The sequence below is a fragment of the Odocoileus virginianus genome, chromosome 6, assembly GCF_023699985.2.
Source record: "Odocoileus virginianus isolate 20LAN1187 ecotype Illinois chromosome 6, Ovbor_1.2, whole genome shotgun sequence".
NCBI classification, from domain to species: Eukaryota; Metazoa; Chordata; class Mammalia; order Artiodactyla; family Cervidae; genus Odocoileus; species Odocoileus virginianus.
The window spans coordinates 9466485-9489598 of NC_069679.1; the positions used below are offsets into that span (position 1 = coordinate 9466485).

Sequence of the window (23114 nt, forward strand, 5' to 3'; positions counted from 1 at the left end):
CCTTGTTAACACAAAAATTAATCCTTCTGCAGAAGTTGTCAGTTGCGTTTATCTAAGACGTTTACCCCACGCAGACTCTGCGACTTTGGTGAGGCAGCTTCTGCCTAGCACTCCTGGCTGACAATTAACAACCATCTCATTGTTACCACACTAGGGCTAAGTCCTTATTTCTCTAGATCTTTAGCTATATTAACAATGGTTTCTATAACACAACCTTAGCACATTAAAAGCAAAAACACAGCAAGCAAAACACAGCAAGCAAATCTCAACCCAATAACCACCTATAGAATAATTTTTCTTATGTTTTCTAATAGGACTCCTTTACCCCTTAAAAAGGCTCTATGTCTATTAGGGCTTTTATATAATCAGGTTCTTTATGTTATTTTATGATTAGGATATTATAAGCAATCATGCATATTAGTACCAAGGGTATAAATGCATTTGGCTAACAAACTGCCAGCAAAGGAGTTTAAATTAAAACACTCCTATCACCCTGGATAATCTCATAAAATACCACCACCTGGGAAACTTACTGATTAAAGTTCTAAATTGACTGTTATTTGGGAAGAGATCAGGAAAGGCCTTCCTGCCTGTGTCAGAGAAATTAGGGAGTAGTCCACTGAGGCAGGCATCAGAAAGACAGATACCATCTTTAAGGTGAGCGCCGGGGGTAGCTTTTCGAAATCCCTGAAAACCTGATCTGCCTTGCCTGTCAGGCTTTCTCCTCGTGACCTTGTCATGGGTGGGATCTCGTGAGCTGGCCTTTTCGAAACCCCTGAAAACCTGATCCGCGTTGCCCGTCAGGTTTTCTCCCTTATGGCCTTGTCGTGGGTAGGGTCTCGTGTGTTGGCTCCCGGCAAACGTCAATACAATTTGGATATTTTGGTGGAGCATTAAGGAACAAGGATTTATAGGGGTCAAGGACCCTGGGCATATGGGCCTGTAATATCCAAACCAGCTGATCTCCTGTTTTGTCTGAAAATTTTGATGCTGGAGAATCTGTCAGAATTGCTTTCTTGGAGGCTCCAACACACCCCTCCTTAGAGGGAGTGATGAGATCACTTGTATGACTATGGGGGAAGTTAAAGCAAAGGGGAAGGCCATCCGTTAATCCCCTAAAAGCATAGTTAAAATTGAAGGGATAATGATCTTTATCATAAGAAGTATAGGATCCTCCCAAGAGATGAGGCTGGTCTGTGTTGACCCGTATAGGGTCGCTGTTCCAAGTAACTACTTGGAAGGTCAGGGGATCAGGGAAATATGCCCAGTATTTTTCTGATGTAGAAGAGGTAGCACTTGCCTGGCAAGACAGTAAAGCAAGCATAGCAATAAAAACCCTTTCAGGAGAGGCTGAGGATCCCTGTAGAGAAGCTATTCCCTGTGCTAGATGGCAAAGTGACTTAATTTGCCTCCATGCGGGTATGGAGGCGTGTTGAGTTGCCCGCACAGGACGTCCTGGTGGTTTCCATTTGTTCTTCCGGGATCTCCATTGCCGGTTGTTTCAGAGTCTGCTGGACCTTCTAGGTGGGCAGCGGAGGCAGGGCAGAGGAGTGTCCTTCTTCTTTTGTGGTCGAAGCAATGGGGGAACCGGATGTCTTGGGACTGCGACATGGTGAATCAGTCTGTCCGGGATCCAAATTGGCTACTCAGCACCCGGTCGGGGCACTCTGGGCAGTTGTCCGTGTCAGGAGGAGACCAGGGACAAAAGGGTCCCAGTTGCGGCCACTGGGTCTGGTCCATTGGCAGGCAAGCTGGCCTCTGAGTAGCCCGAGTGGTCAGGATGTCAGTCTCAGCGAAGAAGAGTCCCCACCAGTTGTAGGAAGGGGGACCCCTTCCAGGGCCTGTAACTGGGCTTTTATAAATGAACTGTCCGAGGAGACACATGTGCTGACCTGGAATTAAAAATTTTAAAAACAAACAAAAAACTGCCCCACTCAATCTGGAAATCTGTCCCTGGCAAAAAAGATCTGAAAATGAAGGCAGAATAAAGACTTTTTGGGGTAAACAAAGCTTAGAGAATTTGTCACTAACATACCTGCAATGTCAGAAATGTTAAAAATAGTTCTTTAGGTAGAAAGAAAATGATATCAGATAGAAATTTACAACTTTGAAAAAAAATGAGCAGCACTATGAAAAGTAAACATATAAGTGGATATAAAAGCCTTTCTCCCTCATTTAAGAATTTTTTTCCTGAAGATAATTGTTTAAATCAAGAATAATAATATATTGTGGTATTTTCAACATAAGTGGAAGAAAAAAGAGGTACAGCTGATAAGTCAGTGGTAGAGGAAATAGAATCATAAAAAAAGTGCTCAGAAAATGGCAAGTCAAAAAGAAAAAGAGAAGAAAGAAAAGGTTAGACAAATAAAAAATATCAAGATAGAGATTTAAATCCAACCATATAATCACATTAAATGTAAATGGTCTGAACATTCCAATTAAAAGTGATAATATATTTAGAACAAAGAAGACTCAATTACATACTGCCTACAAGAAACCCAGTTTGAATATAAAAATACAAGTTAAAAGTAAACAGATGAGAAAATATACACTGTATATACACCAATCAAAAGAAAACTGCATAGCACCAAGCAAAATGGCAGAGTAAGAAGACCCCAAGCTCACCTCCTCTCACTGACACATCAAAACTTCAACTATTTACAGAGCAACTACTGATAAAGAAAGACTGAAATCTGCTAGAAAAAATCTTCTACAACTAAAGGTGAGAAGAAACTACAGTGAGACAGACAGGAAGTGTGAAATTGCAGTACAGTTAAAACTCATACTCCCAGTTGGGTGACTGAGAAATAGAATAATTGCAATTGAAGAAGTTATCCCCAAGGAAAGAGTGATCTGAGCCCCATGTTGGACTCCCCAGGCCTACGGTCCTAGGCCAGGAAGATAAACTCACAAAACATTTGACTTTGAAGGCCAGTGGGGCTTACTTTCAGGAGACCTAGAGGGCTGTGGAAAATAGGGACTCCACTCTTAAACATGTACGCAAAAATTTCACACTCTCCCAGGCCCAGGGCAGAAATAATTCGAAAGAAACTTGAGTCAGACCTGCATGCTGATCTTAGAGTGCTTCCCACAGAGGCTGGAGGCAGCTGGAGCTCACCGTGGGGACACAGACACTGGTGACTGCCATTTTTGGAAGCTTGTTCTACCACAGGGACACAGGTATGCTAGTGATCACCATTTTGGAATCCTCTCTTTAGCTTATTAGGCCCAGGACCTAGCCCTATCTCTGCTCACCAGCCTGTAGGTACCAGTATGGAAATGCCTCCTAGGGAAAGGGCCAGAGAACATATTTAAAGACATAATAACTGCAAGGAGATCCAACCAGTCCATCCTAAAGGAGATCAGTTCTGAGTGTTCATTGGAAGGACCGATGTTGAAGCTGAAACTCCAATACTTTGGCCACCTGATGCAAAGAGATGACTCATTTGAAAAGACCCTGATGCTGGGAAAGATTGAGGGCAGGAGGATAAGGGGACGACAGAGGATGAGATGGTTGGATGCCATCACCAACTCAATGGACGTGGGTTTGGGTGGACTCCGGAAGTTGGTGATGGACAGGGAGGCCTGGCATGCTGCAGTTCATGGGGTCGCAGAGTCAGACACGACTGAGTGACTGAACTGAACTGAAAATTTCTCTAACCTGGGGAAGAAACAGACATCCAGATCTAGGAAGCACAGAACTGATCCAAAGAGGATCATGCCAAGACATAATTTAAATGAATAAAAATTAAAGAGAATATTGAAAGCAGCAATGAAAAAGCAAGTTACATACAAGGGAACTCCTATAAGGCTATCAGCTGATTTTTCTGCAGAAACTCTGCAGACTAGGAGTGACATGATGTGTTTGAAGTGATGAAAGGAAAAAACTCTACAGTCAAGAATACTCTACCCAGAAAGACTTGCATTCAGATTTGACAAAGAACTCAGAAGTTTTACAGACAAAGCAAAAACTAAAGGAGTCTAGCACAGCCAGACCAGCTTCACAAGAACTATTAAAGAGGTTTCTCTAAGCAAAAAAAGAAAAGGCCACAACTAGAAAGTTGAAAGGAAAAAGCTCATCAGTAAAGGCAAATACATGGTGAAGATAGTAAATCAACCACATAGAAAGCTAGTAGGAACATTAAAAGGCAAAAGTTGTAAATGTATCTATATAATTGTAGGGGGAGGGGAGTAAAAATGCAGAGTTGTCTAGACGCATTTGATTTTAAGAGGTCAGGAACTTAAAATAATCACATCAGTTCAGTTCAGTTCAGTCGCTCAGTCGTGTCCGACTCTTTGCGACCCCATGAATCACAGCACGCCAGGCCTCCCTGTCCATCACCAACTCCCGGAGTTTACTCAAACTCATGCCCATCAAGTCGGTGATGCCATCCAGCCATCTCATCCTCTGTCATCCCCTTCTCTTCCTGCCCCCAATCCCTCCAAGCATCAGGGTCTTTTCCAGTGAGTCAACTCTTCGCATGAGGTGGCCAAAGTATTGGAATTTCAACTTCAGCATCAGTCCTTCCAATGAACACCCAGGACTGATCTCCTTTAGGATGGACTGGTTGGATCTCCTTGCAGTCCAAGGGACTCTCAAGAGTCTTCTCCAACACCACAGTTCAAAAGCATCAAGATAGCTATAAATAAAGAGCCTCTTGATGAAGGTGAAAGAGGAGAGTGAAAAAGCTGGCTTAAAACTCAACATTCAAGAAACAAACATAATGGCATCCAGTCCCATCACTTCATGGCAAATCAGTGGAAACAGTGACAGATTTTCTTGGGCTCCAAAATCACTGCAGTTGTGACCGAAGCCATGAAATTAAAAGACACTTGCTCTTTGGAAGAGAAGCTATGACAAACCTAGACAGTGTATTAAAAAGCAGAGACATCACTTTGCCAACAAATTCTGGCTAGTCAAGGCTATGGTTTTATCAGTAGTCATGTACAGATGTGAGAATTTGACCGTAAAGAAGACTGAGCACCAAAGAATTGATGCTTTTGAACTGTGGTGTTGGGGAACTCTTGAGAGTCCAATCAAAAGACATAGATTGGCTGAATGCACTCAAAAACAAGGTCCAACTATATGCTGCCTCTAGGAGACTCATCTCAGCTCTAAATACAAACATAGGTTCACAGGGATGGAAGATATTACTCTAAATGGTAGGTAAAAGAAAGTGAACATAGGCATGGTCATATCAGACACAATAGACTTCAGGCCCTAAAAGGTAACAGGAGACAAAGATGGGCATAATATAATGATAAAGAGAACAATCCATCAAGAAGACATCTAACATAAGAGCACCAAATTATGTAAAGCAATTATTAACAGACTCAAAGGGAAAAATTGACAGTAACACATTAGTAGGGGACTTTTAACACCCCACTTAGATCAATAGATAAATCATCCAGACAGAACATCAATAAGGAAATACTGGCCTAAATGACACATTAACAAAATAGAGGACAAAAATCATATGATTATTTCATAGATGCAGAGAAAAGCATTTGACAGGATTCAATACCCTTTTTGATATGTTTCTTTATATATGCTTGTTAGCGTTACCTATTTAGGATATATATGTTTCATTTTTTCATATGAATCTTTGGATGGAGTAAAACAGGTTATTGTCTGAGTGATCAGAGTTTTATTTGCTGTAAAATAGCATTTCTAATTATTTAAGCTAGAGGAAAGCTCTTTATGTAGATAGTATGTTGATGAAAGTGAAAGTATTAGTTGCTCAGTTGTGTCCAACTCTGTGATCCCATGGACTGTAGCCCATCAAGCTCCTCTGTCCATGGAATTCTCCAGGCAAGAATACTGGAGTGGTTGCCATTTCCTTCTCCAGGGGATCTTCCCAACCCGGGGATGAACCTGGGTCTCCTGCATTGCAGGCAGATTCTTTACTGTCTGAGCCACCAGGGGAGCCCAGGATGTTTACTGGTCAAGACAATAGTATCAGTCAGAGAGAATGTGGCTGAATATAGTCGTTAGCAGCTACAGACTAATCCAGATGTAATATTATAGCCTGAATAACCAGTGTGATACTTCTAGGCAACAGCACCTTGAATGAAATACATGATATTGTGTTATGTTTTCCCAGGAAAACAAATCTTGACTTGTCACTTGGTATAATGGAGTTTGTGTAACTACGTGAATCCTCTGTGTATGTGCGTGCATGTGTATATGTGTACACTCATGTGCCCATTTTCCTTCCTCCTAGGTTTATTTGTAGTGAAAACAGAAATTTCTGATCATCTAATTCTGCCAGTTGTCTTAAAGATGTCAGATACTTTTTTTAAAAAGATGGAATCATTGCTGTCTAAATGTTTTTCATTGTTGCAGAGCTTGGGATCCTTTACACTTCCCAAACTAGCTACTTCTCACAGGGAAAAAAAATAACTCCATGTTTAGGCTAGCAAAGTAGAATTTGAGGTGGAAATTATGTTCATAGAAATTTATTCAAGTGTATTCCAAGAATAGTTAGACTGTTATATGGAAAGAAAAAAAAAGTGGCAATATTGTACTAGGCACTCTGGAAGGGGAAAAAATCCATTCACATATGGTTTCTCTCCTTAAGGAGTTATTTTCTGATATAAATGCAACAGTGAGGGCATGTAAGAAATTCATCCTGAGAGAGTTACACACTTTAGATTAGTCTAAAATCATAGACTATTTGAGAGAGTTTCTGTTTGAGTGGAGGATGTACTAATACTATTTGGGGAGGAGTAGCAGAAGTAAGGCAGTGGCACCCCACTCCCGTACTCTTGCCTGGAAAGTCCCATGGACGGAGGAGCCTGGTGGGCTGCGGTCCATGGGGTCACCAAGAGTCGGACACGACTGAGCGACTTCACTTTCACTTTTCACTTTCACACATTGGAGAAGGAAATGGCAACCCACTCCAGTGTTCTTGCCTGGAGAATCCCAGGGACGGGGGAGCCTGGTGGGCTGCTGTCTACGGGATCACACAGAGTCGGACACGACTGAAGTGACTTAGCAGCAGCAGAAGTAAGGGATGAGGCAGAGAATATACAAATGAGTAACAATTTCCTAATGTAAAGAAATCATTAATTTGGCATTATTAAAGATTGTAGAATACCATATTTAGGTATTTTAGGGTAATTTTCCTTCTAAGGCTGAAGGAAGGTATACTGACTTAGAATTTGATGAGTGATCTTAAGGAGTTACTTAAAAATGTTCAAGTTGGGCATATTTAACTTTAGGGTGCTCTATATCCTCTAGGAGTTTTAGTTTCTAAAATACATGAAAAACATGTTAAAAAAAAAAAACTCATTATGACCCCTCAAAATCTTGAAATGAACACATTACTATGACCTCTTTAGTTACTTCTTGTGATAAAGTACAGAATGAGAAATGATAGTTTCATGGACTTTATTTTTAGCTTATAAATAAAGTCTCTGATTTTCGCATTCAAGCTGTAAATTTACACCAAGAAAGTGCTAGATTTTAGTTTCCAGTCAAGAAATAGCCATCAGTAATTTGCTTGAGTCCCCTTCCCCTTCACCAGGCAGTTTTTTTTTCATTTATTTTTATTAGTTGGAGGCTAATTACTTTACAATATTGTAGTGGGTTTTGTCATACATTGACATGAATCAGCCATGGATTTACATGTATTCCCCATCCCGATCCCCCCTCCCACCTCCCTCTCTACCCGATCCCTCTGGGTCACCAGGCAATTTTAAAGAGGTGGAAAACATTGGTGCCATGTCTTCAAATTTAGTGTGTAATATTAAGCTTCTTTTAAATTCACTCCACTTCCTAGAGACAGAGTTTAGCACTAGCAAAAAAGAATGATGTCTATTATTATTACAAATGTGCATCATAGAGAAAAGCTCATTTTATAATACAGATTCCTGTTGGATCATTTGGAGGCCATAGCTGCTTTGTTTTTGACTTTAGAGAAAAGAGAAAATTTGTATATCATCTTAATTTCTTATTCTCTAGTCAATATTTGCTGCATTTTTGAAACCTGAAGTTTATAAGATGTGGAATAATACTTTAAATTCTGTTTTGAATGAGCAGTTTTTTAAAAACGTGTGTATGGGCATATGATGGGGCTTGTTGCAGGGACAAAGTATGTATGTATATATGTGTGTGTGTGTGTATATATATATATATATATATATATATATATATGAAATATACATGATACACACATATGTGCAGGGCAAGATTGTGATTTGGGAAGAAAAACAAGATATATGTTTGCCAAATGTTTGTTTGAATTCAAGTTTCAAGTAAATAATTCCAGTGCTGAGACTGTTTATTTAAATGTCACTGAAAACTTCATTTCAACTCTTAGAAAATATACAGAAATGTATTTCTATACATTAAGAAATACTATTTTGGGATACATTTTATTTCTACTTCAGTCACCTTATTTATTTAGGTAAATGGAATTTCTGTGTAATTTACATTCATCTCAAACTTCAAACCCATGAAATATCTATACCCTTTGCTTAGCATGCAGAAAGGTCTTAAGTATGAGTTAAATGAAAGTTCCTACAGTGTTGAAATTAATTTAATTTGATAACCTTCCTATTTGTTTAGAAAATTGTACATCTTGGAAATCTTAGCTTAAATCTTATTTAATTCACATTTATTGCTGATAAAATTTATGCTCCTTACCAGAGTATCATTCTGTGGAAAAGCAGATTGTATTTTTTTCTTGATTGCTGTTCTTATCAACTTTTCTGAGATAATAAAAATTGCAGAAGCTTAGAAAAATGTGTTCTTTTCAAGGGACTTATGTGCTTCTCAGTTTTGAGATTGCTTATTTGGGAAAATGTTAATATAGCATATAATAGATATTTAACTAATATGTGTTGACTGAATGACTGATACAGAGAGATGAAAGTTACTTTTTATTGACTTTAAAAAAGAGGCACCACTTCACACATAGACATTTTGTTTGCCTACTCTGTGGTGGGAACCAAATTGTTAGATTAATCTTACAACTACTTTATAGAATAGAAGGTATTGTTTCAGCTTTACAGATGAGAAAATTGAGATTTGGAAAGCTTACCTAACTTGTCCAACATTACCTATTTTTCCAGTATTCAAATTTAAGTCTGTGAGACTCAAAATCTCAGAATTTTTCCAAAATAAACTATCTCTTTTTGCTTATTTGACCTATTTTATTAGTTTCTTTGGTATTTTTGTAACATTTATTGCCCAAAAAAACCAGTGGCAATGCATTTATTCTTGATTAATTTTTTTTCATTTATTTTTATTAGTTGGAGGCTAATTACTTTACAATATTGTAGTGGTTTTTGCCATTCTTGATTAATTTTATATGTTGTTTGAAGTCAGATTTATTGAGGTATAATTTACATACAGTAAAATGCACCCCTTTTAAAGTGTACAGTTAGATGAGTTTTGACAAATGTCAGTTCAGTTACTCAGTCGTGCCTGACTCTTTGTGACCCCATGGACTGCAGCACACCAGGCTTCCCTGTCCATCACCAGCTCCTGTACCTTGCTCAAACTCATGTTGATCGAGTTGGTGATGCCATCCAACCCTCTCATCCTCTGTCATCCCCTTCTCCTCCTGCCTTCAATCTTTCCAAACATCACCTTTGTTGGCAAAGTGATGTCTGCTTTTAAATACACTGTCTAGGTTTGTCATACTTTTCCTTCCAAGGAGCAAGTGTCTTAATTTCATGGCGGCAGTCACCATACACAGTGATTTTGGAGTCCAACAAAAGAAAATCTGTCACTGCTTCCACTGTTTCCCCAGATGCCATGATACTCATTTTCTGAATGCTGAGTTCTTTTTACTCTTCTCTTTCACCTTTATCAGGAGGCTCTTTAGTTCCTTTTCACTTTCTGCCATTAAAGTGGTGTCATGTATGTATCTGAGGTTATGGATATTTCTCTTGACAATCTTGATTCCAGCTTGTGCTTCATCCAGCCTGGCATTTCACATGATGTACTCTGCATAGAGGCTAAATAAACAAGGTGATAATATGCAGCCTTGACATACTGCTTTCCCAATTTGGAACCAATCCATTGTTCCGTGTCCAGTTCTCACTGTTGCTTCTTGACCTGCATACAGATTTCTCAGGAGGCAGGTAAGGTGGTCTGGTATTCTCAGTCTCTTGAAGAATTTTCCAGTTAGTCATGATCCACACAGTCAGAGGCTTTAGCGTAATCAATGAAGCAGAAGTAAAAGTGTTTTTCTGGAATTTCCTTGCTTTCTCTATCATCCAACGAATGTTGGCAATTTGATCTCTGGTTCTTCTGCCTTTTCTAAATCCAGTTTGTACATCTGAAGTTCTCAGTTCACCTACTGCTGAAGCCTAGCGTGAAAGATTTTTAGCATAACCTTACTAGCGTGCAAAATGAGCCTAATTGTATGATAAGTTGAACATTCTTTGATATTGCCTTTGGGACTGGAATGAAAACTGACTTTTTTCAGTCCTGTGGCCACTGCTGAGTTTTCCAAATTTGCTGACATATTGAGTGCAGCACTTTAACGGCATCATCTTTTAGGATTTGAAATAGCTCAACTGGAATTCCATCACCCCTTCTAGCTTTGTTTGTAGTAGTGCTTCCTAAGGCCCACTTGACTTCACATTCCAGGATGTCTGACTCTAGGTGAGTGACCACACCATCGTGATAATCCAGGTTATTGTGATCTTTCTTACATAGTTTTTCTATGTATTCTTGTTACCTTTTAATCTCTTCTACTTCTGTTAGGTTGCTGCTGTTTCTTTTCTTTATCATGCCCATCCTTGCATGAAATGTTCTCTTGATATCTCCAATTTTTTTGAAGAGATCTTTAGTCTTTCCCATTCTGTTGTTTTCCTCTATTTCTTTGCATTGTTCATTAAAATGGCCTTATCTCTCCTTGGACTTCCTTGGTAGCTCAGCTGGTAATGAATTCACCTGCAGTGTGGGAGACTTGGGTTCAGTGACTCAGTTGGGAAGATCCCCTGGAGAAGGGAATGGCTACCCACTCCAGTATTCTGGCCTGGAGAATTCCATGAACTGTATAGTCCACGGGGTCATAAAGAATCAGACACGACTGAGCAACTTTCACTTTTCATCTCTCCTTGCTATTCTCTAGAACTTTGCATTCAGCTGGGTATATCTTTCCCTTTCTCCCTTGCTTTTTGCTTGCCTTCTGTGTGTAAAGCCTCCTCAGGCAACCACTTTGCCTTCCTGGATCACAGCCTTGTTGTGGTGAAGGGGCTTGCATTACTTGATATTATACACATTTAGATTATAAACCCTCTCCAATCCACTATAATGTAAATTCCACAAGTGTTGAGATTTAGTTTCTCTTGATCATTGCTAAATCCCCAATGCCTCGAAATGTGCCTGGTTCAAGCAGGCATTCAATAAATAATGAATACTGTTAAGCATATAATTTTAAAAATAACAGACATCTGAAATAGACAGTTTTACTTTTTTTTTCCCTCCATTTTTGGGTATTCTGAAATCATAATCCAAATAAAAATGAACATAACTGATACAACAGAATATGGATTGTGATGCTGAATATTGGCCAACTCTGTTTAAAAACGGATTTATAATTTAATTACTGCTGTTAGTAATGTTCCATCTGTTTACTGCTTGAGAGACCAAGATTTAAATTACATAGACAAATGTTTTAGTATTCTGTGATGGCTCTAATTCAAAGGAGAACTGCTTAATACTTCTGATAGACAGGACTCTTCCAATAATGCAAACACACAGTATTCCCTGGCAACTACTCAAAATAAAGGACAACTTGAAATGGTAATTCTGCTAGTCCATTAAAAAATAACAACAAAGTTAAAATAATCTTTGATGCAAGTGGCTCACAATGCTTCAAGTAAGATTATATTCCAAGACAAACATCTCAAAGAAATTGAGCAGGGAGTTTATACTATTTTATACTATTCACATTTTACAGATGAAGAGACTAAGGTATATTAGCTCATAAGAGATTCACTAAAGTGCTCGCTTTGGCAGCACACATACTAAAATTGGAACGATACAGAGAAGATTAGCATGGCCCCTGCGCAAGGATGACACGCAAATTCGTGAAGCATTCCATATTTTGGGGGAATACATGTATATCCATGGCTGATTCATGTCAATGTATGACCAAAACCACTACAATATTGTAAAGTAATTAGCCTCCAACTAATAAAAAATTAAAAAAAAAATAATGCATTAAAAAAAAAGAGAGATTCACTAAAACAGAGGAGAGGGACAAAGCCAACATAAGATGAGAATTTTAAGATGAAAAATTGTATTTCTAATTTCAGTTCAGTTCAGTTGCTCAGTCGTGCCCGACTCTTTGTGACCCCGTGGACCACAGCATGCCAGGCCTCCCTGTCCATCACCAACTCCTGGAGTTTACCCAGACTCAGTGTCCATTGAGTTGGTGATGCCATCCAGCCATCTCACCCTCTGTCATGCCCTTCTTCTTCTGCCCTCAGTCTTTCCAAGCATCAGGGTCTTTTCCAATGAGTCAGCTCTTCGCATCAGGTGGCCAAAGTATTGGAGTTTCAGCTTCAGCATCAGTCTTTCCAATGAACACCCAGGACTGATCTCCTTCAGGGTGGACTAGTTGGATCTCCTTGCAGTCCAAGGGACTCTCAAGAGTCTTTTCAACATCACAGTTCAAAAGCATCAATTCTTCGGCGCTCAGCTTTCTTTATAGTCCAACTCTCACATCCATTCATGACCACTGGAAAAACCAAAGCTTTAATTAGACGGACCTTTGTTGGCAAAGTAATGTCTCTGCTTTTTAATATGCTGTCTAGATTGGTCATAACTTTCCCTCCAAGGAGTAAGCATCTTTTAATTTCATGGATGCAGTCACCATCTGTACTGATTTTGGAGCCCAGAAAAATAAAGTCTGACACTGTTTCCACTGTTTCCCCATCTATTTGCCATGAAGTGATGGGACCAGATGCCAAGATCTTAATTTTCTGAGTGTTGAGCTTTAAGCCAACCGTTTCATTCTCCTCTTTCACTTTCATCAAGAGGCTCTTTAGTTCTTCACTTTAGCCATAAGGGTGGTGTCATCTGCATATCTGAGGTTATTGATATTTCTCCTGGCAATCTTGATTCCAGCTTGTGCTTCATCCAGCCCAGCGTTTCTCATGATGTACTCTACATATAAGTTAAACAAGCAGGGTGACAATATACAGCCTTGACGTACTCCTTTTCCTATTTGGAACCAGTCGGTTGTCCCATGTCCAATTCTAACTGTTGCTTCCTGACCTACATACGGATTTCTCAAGAGGCAGGTCAGGTGGTCTGGTATTCCCATCTCTTGAGGAATTTCAACAATTAGTTGTGATCTACACAGTCAAAGGCTTTGGCATAGTCAGTAAAGCAGAAATAGTTGCTTTTCTGGAACTCTCTTGCTTTTTCGATGATCCAGCAGATGCTGGCAATTTGATCTCTGGTTCCTCTGCCTTTTCTAAAACCAGCTTGAACATCTGGAAGTCCTCGGTTCACGTATTGCTGAAGCCTGGCTTGGAGAATTTTGAGCATTACTTTACTAGCATGTGAGATGAGTGCAATTGTGTGGTAGTTTGAGCATTCTTTGGCATTGCCTTTCTTTGGGATTGGAATGAAAACTGACCTTTTCCAGTCCTGTGGCCACTGCTGAGTTTTCCAAATTTGCTGGCATATTGAGTGCAGCACTTTCACAGCATCATCTTTCAGGATTTGAAATAGCTCAACTGGAATTCCATCACCTCCACTAGCTTTGTTTGTAGTGATGCTTCCTAAGACCCACTTGACTTCACATTCCAGGATGTCTGGCTCTAGGTGAGTGTGAGTGATCACACCATCATGATTATCTGGGTCGTGAAGATCTTTTTTGTACAGTTCTTCGTGTATTCTTGCCACCTCTTCTTAATATCTTCTGCTTCTGTTAGGTCCGTACCATTTCTGTCCTTTATTGAGCCCATCTTTGCATGAAATGTTCCCTTGGTGTCTCTAATTTTCTTGAAGAGATCTCTAGTTTTTCCCATTCTATTGTTTACCTCTATTTCTTTGCATTGATCGGTGAGGAATGCTTTCTTATCTCTCCTTGCTATTCTTTGCAACTCTGCATTCAAATGGGTATACCTTTCCTTTTCTCCTTTGCTTTTCACTTCTCTTCTTTTCACAGCTATCTGTAAGGCCTCCTCGGACAGCCATTTTGCTTTTTTGCATTTCTTTTTCTTGGGGATGGTCTTGATCCCTGTCTCCTGTACAATGTCACGAACCTCCATCCATAGTTCACCAGGCAGTCTGTCTGTCAGATCTAGTCCTTTAAATCTATTTCTCACTTCCACTGTATAGTCATAAGGGATTTGATTTAGGTCATACCTGAATGGTCTAGTGGTTTTCCCCACTTTCTTCAATTTAAGTCTGAGTTTGGCAATAAGGAGTTCATGATCTGAGCCACAGTCAGCTCCTGGTCTTGTTTTTGCTGACTGTATAGAGCTTCTCCATCTTTGGCTGTAAAGAATATAATCAATCTGATTTTGGTGTTGGCCATCTGGTGATGTCCATGTGTAGAGTCTTCTCTTGTGTTGTTGGAAGAGGGTGTTTGCTATGACCAGTCCGTTCTCTTGGCAAAACTCTACTAGCCTTTGCCCTGCTTCATTCTGTACTCCAAGGCCAAATTTGCCTGTTACCCCAGGTGTTTCTTGGCTTCCTACTTTTACATTTCAGTCTCTTATAATGAAAATGGATATCTTTTTTGGGTGTTAGTTCTAAAAAGTCTTGTAGGTCTTCATACATATGATAGGTCTTTACATATGATAAAACTGAGGCCTTATGATATTAAGTCATTCACCTAGGTCATGTGATTATCTTATGGTTCACTTGAGATCTGAACTCCAAACTGTGCTCTGATATTCACAGGGGATCTTTGAGTAGACATATATTTTATTTCAGAAACTGAAGAGTACCCTTTCCTGGCAGATATTCTGATTTATAACAGGTTACCAGATTGTGAATTGAGCTTAGACATTAACAGATCTTATTCTAAATAAAGCTGAATTATCCCTGAATCAATAGCTAACATAGGTAAAGTACAATTTTAGGAAAAGTTACCCAGTTATTTTAAAAATATATTAGCATTTCTGAATGAAGTTACTTGTAACTTTTGAATTTTCTTCAAATCCAGCAGTATAAACATGCCATGTTACTATTAGAAAAGAATAGAAAGTCATAATTATGAATATTTATGTAGGCTTCCCAGGTGGCGCCAGTGGTAAAGAATCACCTGCTGATGCAGGAGACTCAAGAGACATGGGTTCCATCCTTGGATCTGGAGGATCCCCTGGAGTAGGAAATAGCATCCCACTGCAGTATTCTTGCCTGTAAAATTCAATAGACAACTATAGTCTATGAGGTTGCAAAGAGTCAGACATGACTGACCAACTGAGCACACATGTACACGTATACTACATACAGGTAACACAGTAAAGCTACCTGGTCTGCAGGTGGACTAGGACAATTAAGCTCTTGAAAATAGGATTCCCATTGGCCCTACAAATCTATCAACATCTTACAAATCCATTACAATGCTTCATTTCTGCTAATAATTATTATGATATTCTGAGATAGCTTGTTGAAACAATACCTTTCTCCAGAGATAAAAATGGAGCTTAACAACAGTTTCATCATAATTTGAGGCATTGAAAAATAATGTACTGGTGTCCTAAAAATTCCACAGCAACAGTATTTGTAAGAAGAATAATTAGCACTAGTATAAGGAGTTCAGGAATAAAAAATTAGAAGTCTTCAGATAAAAAATTTTTATTCCACAATTGGAGGAAAGAAGGGGAGGGAGGTTGGTAAGAAAAGAGAAACAAAGAAAAACCCAGAAAAGAAAAAAAAAGACTTTTTTTATACTTAGTTTAATTTCTGGTAAGAACATATAATCTTGGACATAGATCACTCTTGGAATGAAAATTACCCATAACATCAAAGCTCAAATTTATCTGCTCAGTTGGTTACTCAACACAAATCTGTTTTGAAGCAATGTAAACTAATACTTCTGCTTTCTAGTCTCTTAAAAGCATTTCCATTATCATGAAAGGTAAAAATAAAACAAAAATGAAAAACTTCAAACTATAGAGATAAAGGAGAACCACGTATACAACAGAAATTAACACAACATAAACCAATACTTCAATAAAAATTCTTTTTAAAAAGGACAGCCATCTAATGAAGAATGTGTTAACTGTATGAAAACTCAAAATAGAACTCAAAAGTTGGGGGAAGGTTTAATTTGTACTGAGCTCAGTTTGCAAGGAGATCTGAGACTACCTAGTATCTTCTATTAGCCAAGAGTGTCAAACTGCACATTTTTTTTCCATTTTTTTTTCTTTGGGAGGTAAAATGTAAATAATAAAAAATTCACTATCTTAACTATTTTTAAGTGTACAGTTAAGTGGTATTAAATATATCCACAATGTTAGGCTACCATCACTACCGTTCATGAACATTACTATTTTCATCTTGTAAAACTGAAACCCATACCTATTGAACAATAAATTCCTATTCCTCTCTCCTCACGAGCCTCTGGCAATCACACTTTCTGTGTCTATGATTTTGACTACTCTAAGTATTTCATGTAAGTGGACTAATATAGTATTTGTCTTTTGGTGACTGGCCTACTTCACTTAGCATAATGAACCCACATTTCATACATGTAACATATGTTAGTCTTCCCTACGTTTGAAGGCCCTGCGCTTTGCTGGAGCAGCCATGAAGAGATACCCCATGTCCAAGGTAAGAGACACCTAAGTAAGATGGTAGGCGCTGAGAGAGGGCAGACACACTAAAACCATAATCACAAAAAACCAGCCAATCTGATCACAGGACCGCAGCCTGTCTAACTCAATGAAACTAAGCCATGCCGTGTGGGGCCACCCAAGACGGTCGGGTCATGGTGGAGAGGTCTGACAGAATGTGGTCCACTGGAGAAGGAAATGGCAAACCGCTTCAGTATTCTTAGCTTGAGAACCCCATGAACAATATGAAAAGGCAAAAAGATAGGACACTGAAAGATGAACTCCCCAGGTCAGAGGGTGCCCAATATGCTATTGGAGATCAGTGGAGAAATAACTCCAGAAAGAATGAAGAGACGGAGTCAGAGCAAAAACAACACCCAGTTGTGGATGTGACTGGTGATAGAAGCAAGGTCTGATGCTGTAAAGAGCAATATTGCATAGGAACCTGGAGTGTTAGGTCCATGAATCAAGGCAAATTGGAAGTGGTCAAACAGAAGATGGCAAGAGTGAACATTGACATTGTAGGAATCAGCGAACTAAAAATGGACTAGAATGGGTGAATTTAACTCAGATGACCATTATATCAACTACTGTGGGCAAGAATCACTTAGAAGAAATGGAGTAGCCATCATAGTCAACAAGAGAGTCCAAAATGCAGTACTTAGATGCAATCTCAAAAACAACAGAATGATCTCTGTTCCTTTCCAAGGTAAACCATTCAATATCACGGTAATCCAAGTCTATGCCCCACCAGTAATGCTGAAGAAGCTGAAGTTGAATGGTTCTATGAAGACCTACAAGGCCTTTTAGAACTAACACCCAAAAAAGATGTCCTTTTCATTACAGGGGACTGGAATGCAAAAGTAGGAAGTCAAGAAACACCTGGCTGCTGCTGCTACTGCTGCTAAGTTGCTTCAGTCGTGTCTTACTCTGTGCGACCCCATAGACAGCAGCCCACCAGGCTCCCCCATCCCTGGGATTCTCCAGGCAAGAACACTGGAGTAGGTGTAACAGGCAAATTTGGCCTTGGAGTACAGAATGAAGCAGGGCAAAGGCTAGTAGAGTTTTGCCAAGAGAACGGACTGGTCATAGCAAACACCCTCTTCCAACAACACAAGAGAAGACTCTACACATGGACATCACCAGATGGCCAACACCAAAATCAGATTGATTATATTCTTTACAGCCAAAGATGGAGAAGCTCTATACAGTCAGCAAAAACAAGACCAGGAGCTGACTGTGGCTCAGATCATGAACTCCTTATTGCCAAACTCAGACTTAAATTGAAGAAAGTGGGGAAAACCACTAGACCATTCAGGTATGACCTAAATCAAATCCCTTATGACTATACAGTGGAAGTGAGAAATAGATTTAAAGGACTAGATCTGACAGACAGACTGCCTGGTGAACTATGGATGGAGGTTCGTGACATTGTACAGGAGACAGGGATCAAGACCATCCCCAAGAAAAAGAAATGCAAAAAAGCAAAATGGCTGTCCGAGGAGGCCTTACAGATAGCTGTGAAAAGAAGAGAAGTGAAAAGCAAAGGAGAAAAGGAAAGGTATACCCATTTGAATGCAGAGTTGCAAAGAATAGCAAGGAGAGATAAGAAAGCATTCCTCACCGATCAATGCAAAGAAATAGAGGTAAACAATAGAATGGGAAAAACTAGAGATCTCTTCAAGAAAATTAGAGACACCAAGGGAACATTTCATGCAAAGATGGGCTCAATAAAGGACAGAAATGGTACGGACCTAACAGAAGCAGAAGATATTAAGAAGAGGTGGCAAGAATACACGAAGAACTGTACAAAAAAGATCTTCACGACCCAGATAATCATGATGGTGTGATCACTCACACTCACCTAGAGCCAGACATCCTGGAATGTGAAGTCAAGTGGGTCTTAGGAAGCATCACTACAAACAAAGCTAGTGGAGGTGATGGAATTCCAGTTGAGCTATTTCAAATCCTGAAAGATGATGCTGTGAAAGTGCTGCACTCAATATGCCAGCAAATTTGGAAAACTCAGCAGTGGCCACAGGACTGGAAAAGGTCAGTTTTCATTCCAATCCCAAAGAAAGGCAATGCCAAAGAATGCTCAAACTACCACACAATTGCACTCATCTCACATGCTAGTAAAGTAATGCTCAAAATTCTCCAAGCCAGGCTTCAGCAATACGTGAACCGAGGACTTCCAGATGTTCAAGCTGGTTTTAGAAAAGGCAGAGGAACCAGAGATCAAATTGCCAGCATCTGCTGGATCATCGAAAAAGCAAGAGAGTTCCAGAAAAGCAACTATTTCTGCTTTACTGACTATGCCAAAGCCTTTGACTGTGTAGATCACAACTAATTGTTGAAATTCCTCAAGAGATGGGAATACCAGACCACCTGACCTGCCTCTTGAGAAATCCGTATGTAGGTCAGGAAGCAACAGTTAGAATTGGACATGGGACAACCGACTGGTTCCAAATAGGAAAAGGAGTACGTCAAGGCTGTATATTGTCACCCTGCTTGTTTAACTTATATGTAGAGTACATCATGAGAAACGCTGGGCTGGATGAAGCACAAGCTGGAATCAAGATTGCCAGGAGAAATATCAATAACCTCAGATATGCAGATGACACCACCCTTATGGCTAAAGTGAAGAACTAAAGAGCCTCTTGATGAAAGTGACCCTGATGCTGGGAAAGATTGAGGACAGGAGGAGAAGGGAACGACAGAGGATGAGATGGTTGGATGGCATCACCGACTCAATGGACCTGAGTTTGGGGAAACTCCGGGAATTGCTGATGGACAGGGAGGCCTAGCCCTTTGGTTGCTATTGTGAATAATGCTGCTATGAACATGGGTGTACAAATATTTTTTTGAGACCCTATTTTCATTTATTTGGATATAAATCAAGAAATAGATCTGCTGGATCATATGGAAAGTCCATTTTTAAGTTTTTCGAGAACTTCCATTTTGTTTTCCACAGAAGTTATAACATATTAACATTCTCACCCAAAGTGCACAGGGTTCCAGTTTCTTCACACTCTCCCTGATGCTTATTATTTTTTTTAAAATAAGCTATCCTAATGTGTGCAACTATCTCTCTATTTGCATTTCCCTCATGATTACTGATGTCGGGTATCTTTTCATTTGTTTACATTATATCTTTAAAGAAATGCTTATTCAAGTCCTTTGTCCATTATTTGTTTTTTTTTTTTTAATTGTTGAGTTTTAGGAGCTCCCTATATATTTTGGATTTTAATCCCTTATCAGATATATGATTTGCAAATATTTTCTCCTATTCACTCATTTGAAAAGACCCTGATGCTGGGAAAGATTGAGGGCAGAAGGAGAAGGGGACGACAGAAGATGAGATGTTGGATGGCATCACCGACTCAATCGACAGGGTAAACTCCGGGAGTTGGTGGTGGACAGGGAGGCCTGGCCTGCTACGGTTCATGGGATCACAAAGAGTCAGACACAATTGAGCGACTGAACTGATTCATTTCAATGTACTGTCTTGTGAACTCATTTTCTATGTGTTAATGCAAAGACAATTTTTAACATTTGTAAGCATAAAAAATGTTTTCTAAAACTTCCTTGTTATTGAAGGAACCTGTAATGTCAAGAAAATGGTTTTGTTTTGTGCTGAGTCCTAGCTTCTTCTCTTTTAGTGGTTGCAGAGTACTAACTCAGATTCCATCCCCGGGCATTTCCTATAAACCAGTAGCTGATTCTGCAGCTTGACAAAAATAGGGTTTGATTTTTCAGCAAGAATACTTTGGTAAAGGTGTGAACTTTCATCAGGAAATGTCTGATAGTCTCTTTTTTTTTTCCTGTAAGGTTAATCTGTGTGTTCAGCTGTTGTCACCCTGACCCAGTTATCATAAAGTTCTGCATTAGCAATCCATCAAATAGCTTTAGTAAGTGCTGAAAGTAATTCTTTTATTAGGGACTGGAAAATGGTGGTATTCTATTAGCCCTTCCTAGCATAGTACCTGAAATATTTCTGTTAAAGAAAATCTTGTCCTTCCCAACAACTTGGTTATCCCTATAGAGTTCATACAGGAGAGGCAGAACTAATGCTTGAATCTCTCCTTTTATTTACCAATCTTCAAAATAATGAATTGAGCTCCAAAAATAAACTGAGTTTTTTTTAAGTATCATCTGAATTCATTAATTTTAAACTATTCAATGTGCTTCAGTTCACCACAGGGACTACTGTTTGATGCTCAAAATACCCCATCTTTGTTGCTGTTGTTTAGTTGCTCAGTTGTGTGTGACTCTTTTGTGACCTTATGGACTGTAGCCTACCAGGCTGCGATGTTCGTGGGATTTCCCAGGCAAGAATGCTGGAGTGGGTTGCTATTTCCATCTCCAGGGGATCTTCCTGACCCAGGGATCAATCCCATGTCTCTGGCAGTAGCAGGCAGATTCTTTACTGTTGCGCCACCCGGGAAGCCCATCCCATCTTTAGCCAGTGCAGATCTCTTCCGGTTGACTCCAAAGTCCTTTTGACACAACCCAAGTAGTTTCTGTTTTCATTACAATCCCAAAGAAGGGCAGTGCCAAAGAATGTTCAAACTACTGCACAGCTGCGCTCATTTCACATGCTGCCAAGGTAATGCTCAAAATCCTTCAGGCTAGGTTGCAACAGTATGTGAACTGAAAACTGCCAGATGTAGAAGCTAGATTTAGAAAAGGCAGAGGAACCAGAGATCAAACTGCCAACATCCTTTGGACCATGGAAAAAGCAAGAGAATCCCAGAAACATCTACTTCTGCTTCATTGAATATGCTAAAGTCTTTGACTGTGTGGATTACAACTAATTGTGGAAAATTCTTCAAGAGATGAGAATACCAGACCACCTAACCTGCCTCCTGAGAAACCTGCATGCAGGTCAAGAAGCAACAATGAGAACCAGACATGGAAGAACAGACTATTTCAGAATTGGGAAAAGAATACATCAAGGCTGTATTTTGTCACCCTCCTTATTTAACTTATATGCAGAGTACATCATGTGAAATGCCAGGCTGGATGAATCACAAAATGGAATCAAGATTGCCAGGAGAAATATCAATAATCTCAGATATGCAGATGGCACCACTCTAACAGCAGGAAGTAAAAAGGAACTAAAGAGCCTTTGATGAAGGTGAAAGAGGAGAGTGCTAAAGCTGGCTTAAAAGTTAACATTCAAAAAATTAGTATCATGGCATCCATCCTATCACTTGATGGCAAACAGATGGGGAAACAGTGACAGACTATTTTCTTGGGCTCCAAAATCACTGTGGATGGTGACTGCAGCCATGAAATTAAAACACCTGCTCCTGCACTGTTTATAATAGCCAGGACATGGAAGCAACCTAGATGCCCATCAGCAGATGAATGGATAAGGAAGCTGTGGTACATATACACCATGGAATATTACTCAGCCATTAAAAAGAATTCATTTGAATCAGTTCTAATGAGATGGATGAAACTGGAGCCCATTATACAGAGTGAAGTAAGCCAGAAAGATAAAGACCAATACAGTATATTAATGCATATATATGGAATTTAGAAAGATGGTAATAATAACCCTATATGCAAAACAGAAAAAGAGACACAGATGTATAGAACAGACTTTTGGACTCTGTGGGAGAAGGTGACGGTGGGATGTTTTGAGAGAACAGCATCGAAACATGTATATTATCTAGGGTGAAGCAGATCACCAGCCCAGGTTGGATGCATGAGACAAGTGCTCGGGGCTGGTGCACTGGGAAGACGCAGAGGGATGGGGTGGGGAGGGAGGCAGGAGGGGGGATTGGGATGGGGAATACATGTAAATCCATGGCTGATTCATGTCAATGTATGGCAGAAACCACTACAATATTATAAAGTAATTAGCCTCCAACTAATAAAAATAAATGGAAAAAATATATAAAGTGATGGAAAACAAAAACACCTGCTCCTTGCAACAAAAACTATGACAAATCTAGACAGCATATTAAAAAGCAGAGACATCACTTTGCCAACAAAGGCACATATAGTCAAAGCCATGATTTTGCCAGTAGTCTTGTACAGATGTGAGATTTGGAACATAAAGAAGGTTGAATGGTAAAAAATTGATGCTTTCAAATTGTGCTACTGGAGAAGAAATCTTGAGAGTCCCTTGGACAGCAGGGAGATCAAACTAGTCAATCCTAAAGGAAATCAATTTGTTGGAAGGACTGATGCTGAAGCTCTAACACTTTGGCCTCCTGATGTGAAAAGCTAACTCATTGGAAAAAGACCCTGATGCTAGGAAAGAGTGAGGCAAGAGGAGAAGGGGGCGACAGTATGGATGCTTGGATGGCATCACTGACTCAATGGACATGAGT

The 23114-nt window shown here is 39.5% G+C and overlaps 1 protein-coding gene and 1 non-coding gene across 5 annotated transcripts in view; both read left to right on the forward strand.

The window, feature by feature from the left end:
- GLCE (glucuronic acid epimerase) overlaps positions 1-23114 on the forward strand; it is a 115046-nt gene that overhangs the window by 69742 nt on the left and 22190 nt on the right. The window lies entirely within an intron of this gene.
- LOC139035839 (U6 spliceosomal RNA) lies at positions 11968-12074 on the forward strand. The gene has a single exon (XR_011488543.1). It is a non-coding gene; the product is annotated as a U6 spliceosomal RNA (small nuclear RNA).